The sequence below is a fragment of the Nelumbo lutea genome, chromosome 7, assembly GCF_056320005.1.
Source record: "Nelumbo lutea isolate HS-2025 chromosome 7, American lotus-T2T, whole genome shotgun sequence".
Lineage (NCBI taxonomy): Eukaryota > Viridiplantae > Streptophyta > Magnoliopsida > Proteales > Nelumbonaceae > Nelumbo > Nelumbo lutea.
This window is the reverse complement of record NC_142690.1, coordinates 19,904,929-19,915,928: the sequence shown is the minus strand read 5'-3', so window position 1 is coordinate 19,915,928 and position 11,000 is coordinate 19,904,929.

The following is an 11,000-nucleotide window of genomic DNA, read 5'->3' as shown; positions in this document are numbered from 1 at the left end:
AGTTTCTATAATTTGAAAATAATTTTTTATTCTGTGTGCAATTTCTATACTTTTTTATATTTTTTGCAATTTTTGTGTTTTTATGTATTTTATATTTGAAAATACTTTTTGAACTCTTTCCTTTTTTTCATATCTAAATATCAAAATATATGTATATATTTTATATTTTTTTTTGTGAAGGTTAAAATAGTAATATATTAACAGTCGTTAGTCTCTTTAACGTCAAGTTAGTGACATGGTGAGTTTTAGACATTTTGAAAAGTTGTGGTGAGTTTAAGAGAAATGCTGAAAACTCATGGTGAGTTTTTGACAATTTCCCATTAATAAATTAAAAATGTGTTATAATGCTTATCCATTTTTAAGGTTGTTGAAATGACAAACACTAAGAATCATGGGGTCTCTACCTGTCCATGTATATCTACCGTAAAAACAATAAACTAAAAAAAAAAAGAAAAAAGAAAATGACTACAAGGATGAGAAACAACTATCCAAGGTCCTACTTGGTATAATGGAAAAATCTTGTGTTGATTACAAGTATGAAAACACAAGTTTGAATTTGAGAGTAGCCACTTTCGCTCCGTTTGCTTTTTATTAAGGTACTTACCTGAGTAAGTGCATTTACTTGTGTTCTTTTATTTCCCAAGTAAATAAGCCAATGACAATTTTAGCCATAAAATTCCACTATTAAAATGGCATTTTTGTCCCATCCAAGTTTTGGAAACTTTCCCTCAAGTGGAAAAGTTATTTACCCACCTGGAAGATGGGTATCACTTAAATAAATTTTCTCTGGTCTCCACATAAATTTGAAAAAAGAACATAGGTTTCTTAGTCAATGGGATTGTGAATCCCACTGACCAACTTTCAACCTCTCAAAATCCAAAAACCAAATGCCCCCTTTGTGCAAGAAAATGAAGGTTAAGTCATATCTAGGCAATGGTCCTTTGCTAGTTCGAGTAGATTCTCACATCATGCCATATAAATAGAAAAACTTAACATTGTGATCAAAATATCTTTCTAAGGCCTTAATACCACATTATAATGTGTTTTCATCTATGATCAAACTATTAATATGTTTTAGGAGCAATAATATGATATTTATGCAATAAAGGCTGCATTTGATTGCAATTCAAATCTGAATCATGCACAAATTTTGCACCCAATTCAACTTTGCGTCTATTTGTTTGTTACTATGCTTTGCACTCCAACTTGATACAAAATTTGTACTTTTTGCCCCATTTGTACTCACTAGTATTGTAAATTTTGCATCTTAGAAACTGATGCAAAACTTGCAGCACCTTCCTCCTACCTTCTCTCTCATATAAAGTGGGGACCACATCATCTTGTTTCTTATCTCACTCTAAAACAAATAACCCTCATTCTATCTCATTACTCCTTCATATAAGGTGGAACCACACCATTTTACTTTCTATTTTGTTTTTCACAAACAAATAAGACAAAGTCAAATATGAAACAAAAATAAACCAGATCAGCCTATTTGCAATCCCATGCATTTACACCAATGCAAATGAATACATCAACCAAACGTAGTCAAATGGCTTTTCTTATGAAAGTTCATATGAGCAAATTTCAAGAATATATATAATTTAGATCATGTCAAGATATACTAAAAGAGGAATTTTCATAAGGCTCAGTTTGGAAGGAGTACAAATACAAATTTGTAAAGTACAAAACCATGTATTTTGTATTATTTTGCATGTATTTAGGCTCAATTTGAAAAGAGTACAAATACAAATATGTACAGTACAAATAGGTGCAAAATAATACAAAATATCAGGTTTTTCACTCTACATATATATTTGCATCTGTGCTCTTTCCAAACTGAGCCTTTCAGTTTGGTAAGAGTATAAATGTAAATATATACAGTGCAAATATATACAAAATAATACAAAATACAAGGTTTTGCACTTTATATATTTGTATTTGTACTCCTTCCAAACTGAGCATAAAGGGAAAATCTATACTACCCGAAAGATATGATACTAAAAGAGCACCCCCTGTTGGTTACCACTTTTATGATTCTAGTTGATTAGTTAAAAGCTTTTTTTTTTTTTTTTTTTTGCATCATAGTTGAACCCTTTTATAAAAGCCAATATGTTGGCAATATGTTGCATAAGCAATAGAGCCAGTTACTAGCGACATGTTCCCTTGTAATTTTTGAAAACTATTAAAAATCCTAGTGGAACTAAGTTTTGTAATGCATTTGAGGTATTTGTTTTAATCAATTATAAGTATTATTGATTTTCATTGACTGAAATAAGCAAGTAAACATAATAGCTAAGAAAAAATACTTCCACAATTATCAATTCAAATTAGGTGCCCAAGTCATGCATGTTGGGTTAGATTGTTTGGAGTTAGGTTTCGGGTTGGGATTTCCTTTGCTTTATATATATATCCTCACTCCTTAGGCTTAGAAGTAGCCAATCAATGTTAACTAGTTTAGACATTATTATATATACAATGTTCAAATTATCATAATGTATCATATGATACATATCAATTTTTGAATAAGGCAATACCTTCACTAGTAGGATTTTAAGACATTTTGTCAAGTTTAAACAATGTTCTAGGTGTGGAAACCATGTAGTCTAATGGGCATTCTCTGAAACTTGGTTAAAAACATAGGGTCCATTTGGTTTACGGGAACAGGGGTTTAGAATCAGAATGACCCATTCAGATTCCAATTGTTTGGTTGGGCGGAATCAGAATCGCATTCCCACTCCTAGTACAATGGCATTCCCCCATTTGAGGGAACGGTCATTCCCTCCACCTCCCTTGGGAATGAGAATCCATTAATTCCAACAATTTCTGATTTCGATTCGATTCTAGTCTAAACCAAATAGATGAGGAGAATAGACCACTCCAATTCCAATTTCAACTATAAACCAAATGGACCCATAGAATATTGATGCTTTGAATCACTTGATACATGAAAAATCAGTATGAAGGATATCAATACTTTGAACCTTATGTGTATAAAGGGAGACAAAGTTATAGCGCTACTTTAGGCTCCATTTGGAAGGAGTACAAATACAAATATGGAGAGTGCAAAACCTTATATTTTGTATTATTTTGTATGTATTTATACTGTATATATTTGTATTTGTACTCTTTCCAAACAGAGCCTTATGGATATATAATACTTACATTACAATAAAATATTTGTATTTTAAACTTAAAATTGTTGATAACTATACAAACATACATGCATGGTGCATGAATATATACACAAACAAGACATGTCAAGTTCAGGTACTTAAAGCCTTAACATTGGAGCCACTTTTGTGAATAGAACCCATTATACTCTTTTTCTAGAAACAAGTTGTATGATTGTTAGAACTACTTTGAGCCCACCTAATTGGTGTCACTTGCAATGGCATTAAGTTGTTCTTCATATTAATGAAACTTTGGTTCATTTAAATATGGAAATTCAAATAATTAAAACCATTTCAAGATTATTAAAGTTAAGGAAAACACACCTTTTACTTCTCTTTTTTTTGTTTTTATTTACTTGATGATTGATAGTTCATTTCTTCATTTACTTTTATTTTATTAATTTTATTTTTTTTCTTTATTTCATATTCTTTTGTATCTCTTGGACTTCTTCTAACTCCCTCTTTTGTAGGATTCTTGTTTTACGAAAGGAATAAAATTAATTTCTCCCATAAACTTTCTTTTCCATTTTACTGAAAAAAAATCAATAATTTTGGTAGGAAACAAATTTTGTTGCAAAATTCCATAAAGTGTAAATATAAAGGATTATAAATTTAGTTATAGATTAATTGATCTTTTCTAATTATAAAATATTTATAAAGAATATATATTACATAAAAATTAAATGCTAAATAAATAGTATACACATGTTCCTTTGGTAAAAGTGTATCCATAGGGCAAATTTCAACTTAAAACACCTTGGTAAGTTTTTAAAATAAGTTATTCTTAGGGCATTTTTTAAGTTAGAACATTGGACCTCGTAAAGTTTTCTAACAATTAGGGAAACCCAAGTAAGGTAGGCACAATATGATGTAGATAGAAATTGGAGTTAATAGAGTTTTATAACAATTAGAAAAACCTTTACCGAAGTTATATAACAATAACATAATAAAATTATTGTATAACATTATAAAATTATATAAACAATAAAACATGAATACAATATTATAACAAATTATAAATAGCACCACCTTGATAATCATAATTTATGGTTGAACTTTGGCATTGAATAGTATAAAGCATGCATCAAGATTTATGCTCCAAAGTTTCCAATTCTAAGGCATTTTTTTGGGTAGAAAATATACAAAGGAGTAGGTCCAAGTCAAGTAGTTTATATTAATCAAGGCAAGAAAACATGGTCATTTAAACCCACTTAGCATATCTTATATTCCTAACAAATGTAAAGGATTAGTCTCCAATCATGATAGTGGAGAGTAAATTCTGGGGTTAAAAAAAAAAAATTAGTCTTAGACTTGTATCACATTAGATAAGCCCTAGGCATAAGAAAGGTAAGTATGCATGGAAAAATAGGAAGAAAATATTTCAAATAAAACTACAATATATAAGAATCAAGATTATAAAATCCCTAAAAACAATATGTTTCCTAGCTAGATCTAATAGTGGATATCAGCAATGAAATTCGTAGTTAACGTAAATTAATCAAGACCAAAGAAGAAAGAAATAAAAGATTAAACCAAGCACCTGTTCCCTTAGAAGGTGAAACATGTCGACCTAAGGATCGCCACATGATTACAATCTACAATCAAATTACAAGAGGAAAAAAAACAATAAACTTGCTAAAAAACACTAAACCTTTAAGAGGAAAAAAAAAATAGAAGAAACTTTAAAGAAACAGAGAATCGAGTATATGGCTTACAGATATGTGATGCTCGAGTGATGAAAGGAAATCGATGTCTTAAGAGTTGCAGAGGTAAGAACTAGGGTTCTAAGAAGAGGACTTATATAGTCATTTACCTTCTACAAATATACCTAATACAGACAAGTTATATTCGATGTTTTCAGAAAGTGACTTTTAAGATCTTTCTCGATATAATCTATAAAGATTCTCTCATGGTATTTTTCTAAATAAAAATTTCTCAACAATTATCTTCTTTATTTTTGTGTTAAATAAAAGGAATATTGTTACAGTGAAAATGCCTTATAAAAAGAACCATGATTTCCTTCTCATTGACCATTATGTTTTTATGAATAAGAAACACAGCTCAATAACATATGAGTGCGTGTCCTAAAAGATCGTCTACACAAAGAATTAAAAAAAAAAAAATCAAATAACTTCTAACAATCTAAACGTTAACGTATTCTTAGAGTTGCAGTAGTGCACTTTCTACCATTAAATAATGCATGAATTTTCAAATTCATAAATACATAGTTAAGATATATATTTGACTTTTTTGGGTAGAATAATCCTTGCTATTTGATCCGTCCATTAGTAGATCTTGATCTTAAGTACATGGACATGTAACAACTTACAAGAGGACCTCATCACTCTTTCATAATTAATATGGCTATGTTAAAATAGCAATAGCCAACCAAATGCATAAATGTGCATTTAATAGGTAAATTTGAATGAAGTGCAGGTGACATGTATACATTTAAATTGAATACCAATAAAAATATAGAACAAAAGAAATAAATTTTCATATAAAAAGAAAATTATAGTTTATGTAATTGAATTATATAATAATAAAGATAATAATATGATAAAATTAAAAAAAAATTACAAAAGTATGAAGAAAATGATAAAATATGTAAAATTATTTTATTAGATTGTATGTTTTTAGGCTTACTTCAGGACTAAGCCAAGACCTATATTTCCTATAAACTTAGACTAGCTTAGCTAGTTAAAGACAAAATTATGCACATTAAAAATGTTATACATATAGAGCTTTTTTTTTTTTTCTGAATTTTGATTGCAACATGTAAACAACATATGTTATGACCAAAACACAAATGTTTATTCTAAAATATGTTTCACACATAATGAATATTTAGCATATCCTAATATAAAACAATATTTTCTTTTATTTTGGGTTCTTGGGGCTACACAATGGATGTAGCCCATCCCCAACCCCATAACCTCACCAACCTTGGTAAAGGTGGGATTCAATCCCAATGAACTAGCCATAGACCTTATCAATGAGCCAATTGGCACCTTCAACAATGCTAAAGTATGTATAAAATACAATGTAAGACAATATGGGCCATTGAAATAGAATTGAAAAAACTGATGTTAAGCTCCAAAAGACCAAAGATTTGATTTAAGGCTTTAGATATGTTAGACTTGATGAAATTGTCTTTTCTTAAAATAACCAAAACACAATTGATCTAAGACTTCAAAATAATGTGTGATTCAATGTATGTTATAATGGTGCAACTAAAACTAAATTTTACACATAAATGTACTGATGTGTTAGCACTCAATTGTTATATTTTGGGCTAAAACTCTATAACTTAGCTTTAAAATAAGTTAACTTTTTTATAAGAAAAAAGTAAGTTAAAATAGCTGAGGATATGTAGAGTTGTTAGCAAGATTAGAGCACCAATGACAAGGTAGGATACAAATAATTTGGCCAAATAATTGGAAATGTAAGATATATAGGGACAACTTGGGCAACCCAACCTAATCTAAATTTGGCACTAATTGGTCTTCAATTCTGAAGGCCTATCCTAGAAGTTAAACCTAACTAATCCAATCCAAGCATGATCCCATGATCCAATTACCCTAATCATGAATCTTTTCCAATACATTTACAACTGAACTACGTATATATGTGCATTATTTTTATGTGAACAAGTATATAGGAAGGCATATGTGTTGTATATGATATTAATAGCGAGATAAAAAATAAAAAAAGATAAGTGTATTTTGCGTAGTTTTTCTGCATTTGTTGAAGCCATTTAGCAAAAGTAGGGATGCGCATTATATAGCAATATATGTATGTAATTATATATATAACAATGCATCTATATATACCATGTGTGATATTTAGTCCAATCTCATTTGTGCACATAAGCATACACAAATACATTATTGTGTAAGTTAAACACTAATGGCTTTAGTAAAAGGAATCCTTGTTTTACTAAAGGGTGATATCAACCATGGTTATAATGTTGGAAATGAGATCTTCATGTATTCACTCAAAGCCAAAATTCTTTATACATTTCTAATTTTAGCTATGAATAACTTTATTCATACAAGGCATTTCATATAGAACCGTCTTTTTCCTCAAGTATTATCATGAGACATTTATGCCAAAAGTAAGGCTTATCATACAAGAATTAAATGGGTCATCCTCTTTTAGACCTAAAATTTCCCAACCGAGGGTGAGCTTGAGGGGCTCACTTAAATAGTTGACACAGGCATGGAGCATATTGAATTGAATGCTAATATCTAACCATTTGAGTATATAAATACATGCTTATATAATATTTATACGTATAAATATAAAGTTAAGTCAGGTTCATACTTTTCAACTTTCAACCCAATTTTTCCATATTAGGTAGCAAAGGCTCTCAATGAAATCATTTATCGAGCATAGAACTCACGTGAGTTTTGTAAAATCTTTTGATTCACTTAGATTGTTACTATTATTGTTCCCAATTTCCCATAAAGTATAATTTTTTGTTCCATTTGCTTATTATTCATATAATTGCTTTTCCATTGTAAGGTTTTAATGTGTTATAAATAGCAAATATTTAGAAACCGTAAGGGTGGAAGAAATTATTACCACATCCAAGGTTCATAGTATTGACATATATCGGCTCATATCGGTCGATACGTATCATGTCGGTGGCTTCCCGATATGCCCTATAGGGGTTGTATCGGGTCAGCCACTGGTTTAGAGGGTAGCTGGGCCTTAAATCGTCCCCTCTGAACCGACTTTGAAAAAAATAAGTAAAACATAAAAAAAAAAAAGCACCGACATAGACCAATACATAGTTAGAAGCTTGACCACATCATACATGTCATTCTACATTAAGGTATGAACTATGAAGAATAATGCATTGATACAATGACCATGGAATGGCATTATTCCATAAACCAGGTGTAATTAAAATCCATGATATTATATTAATAATCTTATTTGTCCCAGTTTCATTTTATATGCCATAAAGAATGTGAATGAGGAAGGTTTTCTCATTTGTGGCCATGCATCAAAATCGTTTTTCTAAAACATCACTTGAAAGAGTTGGTGATTTTACAAAATAATAATAGATAACAGTACACATTATATGTATGCTTTTTTATAATCATTGCAAGATCAAGTCAAGTAGGAGATTGCTAGACGGTTTGGATTCAACAATATGTCAAGCTCTATATTTCCACCTCATTCACTAGCCACTCATTTGGCAACAAACGCCATTGTTGAACCAACCTTGATAGATAAGTGAATGACCAATATTTTCCTCTACAAATGGAGGTCTCCAACCCTAAACTCTCCATCATTCTTGATCCCAGTAGAAGAAAGCCTCCCCATTGAACTGAAGAAGAGAGGCATCTGGGTAGAAGGAATCTTGCCATTAAAACATAGATGCTAATGGCATCCTTTGGCTACTCTATTTTGAGTAAGTTTTACTCTTGTCTTCTCATGTATTGGTTGTAAGATCATTTAGAAGTTTTCACTTTATGACTATGTTGCACTTAACCCTTACAAGGCCTCCTAAACACCAAGTCCCACTTTAGGGGGTGTTGTAAAGGCTACAAAGTCTATGAGCCTATTTAGTATTCCTCTTATTCCTAAAACTGATTAATTTAAATTGACATTTGAGTTGTTTTATCTTGAGAAATTGGGATTCTTTATGTCCACATATTTCTTTTGTAAGGCAGTGTTTGGTGGTGTGGTCTTTATAAGGTGCTATGTGTCTACACCTGTCGGGCCCTGCTGTGGTGTGGTTGAAATCACATGATTTGGAGCATCACACACTCCATAAGTTGTTTTTCATTGTGGTGTGAATGTATTGTTAGAAAAATTTTAAATAAGATATTTCAATTAATTATCACATTATATATAATAATTATACATTGGCTACTAACTTTGGATTTATTTAAATAGTTTTCCTTTGATGATATCTAGAGGGATTGGTTTTCAGTGGTATCTAGTTTAGTGCAAAAGATGAAACAAAGGCCGGTTGTGGATACCTCCTTTTGAAGGTTTTCTGAAATTAAACCTTGATGGGAGAAGTCAAGGCAATCCAAGTCTTTCAGGAGTTGGAGGAGTCATAAGAAATAAAGAAGGGATCATACTAGCACTTTATTTAGGATCGGTGCAGATTGGAGACTCTTTAAAGGCTGAACTGTTTGCAGTATTACAAGGTATCCAGATTGCAAAAGACTTGAACTTGGAGAACCTAGTAATTAAAGGGGATTCCAAGGTGGTGGTAGGTTGGCTAAGAGATTCAGACTTATTGATTTGGTGTTATAGAAATGAAATGAAGAAGTTTCAGCGGTTAACACAGTAGATGAACTTATGTATAAAGTGAGTTAGGAGGGAGGCTAATGCATTGGCTGGTTCACTAGCTAAGCAAGGGGTAATTAGGGATCAATTGTATTGGGCGCAATTATAATTATGTACTAGCTTTGTTCTAACAGTGAGGCCACATCTCACGTCTCCCATTGGGATGCTTGTAACGATGCCTATCATTATGGTTTTCAATAAAATTTAATGATCTTTTACTTATCATTGTATTGATCCACAGGATTTTGGTGTGGATGAGAAATTGGGATATTTTTGTGTTTCAAAACCATTTATACGCTACACCACTAGAAGAACACCTAATGGGTGTAGCAAGTTTCAAAACCAAGCAATCCACAATACAAAACACCTCCTAAATTTTGAAAAATCTTCTAAAGGGGTGATCCTACAATTTAAATATTTAAAATATATTTTATTTTTGAAAAAAATCTATACTACCCGAAAAACATGATACTATAAGAGCTTTGATCAATCAAAACCCTTCATAAATTTTGGTTAAATACCATATGATTAGTTGCCACGATACTAGTTGATTGGTTTCAAGATTTTATGGTATCATTACCAAACCCTTTCCTTTTGTAGTATTTTAATATTTTATATTTTTGTTTTTGGTTTTTTTTTTTTTTTGAGTAAGAGGCCGCTTCATTCATTTACGTAACTTAAGGTTAGACCTATCCATCTGTTCTTAGAAGGAACTATAGATATCGCTGATTTACAGGCTGTATATGCTAGGGTGTGCGCGGCCTGATTGTTTGTTCTATTTACATATAACAAAAAAGGACTCGTAAAAGCTTTCAGAAGCTTGGCTAACCGCGGCTGATGAAGCTTTTCAACCCAGAGCTTTGGCTTTGTGATGTCTTGCAAAAAGGACTTAAGTTGCATGGAGTCGCTGTATACTGCTACCGAAGATAATTTCTGCCTGTGTGCTGCCTCTAAACCTGAAATTAGTGCCTTTAACTCTGCATCATAAGGGATGACTGCCCAGCATAGCGCTCCTTCATATATGGTTTCTTCTCTTGATGACTGTTGGAGGATGAAAGTTCATCCTGCAATTTGCATGGTAGCTACTCCCCTAGGTGGGTTTTCGGGAACTGTACATCAGCACAGCTGCTCGAGTCTTTCCATTCTTCTAGTGGTATGTAGGTTCTCCATTTCTTTATAATTTCCTGTGGGGTATATGTGACATTTTTCAAATTGTTTTTTGTTCCTTGCATTCCATATAAGATAAAACAACATACACCTCCTTCCCATGATCTCTATTGCCACTTCCTTTGAATGTGCTGATCTGAGTTTTTGGTGCCAATTTGAGAGGATTATATGGGCCGGCTGGTTTGATATTGCTTCTGGGTTTAATCCAACCTGGGCTGAACACCATACAGCTCGTGCAAAATGACAATGAAAGAAAAGGTGATGAAAATTCTCTACCTCATTTGAGCACCACACACATAATGAATCCGACTGACCTAGCCAGTGGTGGCTTTTGTCTTTCGTGGG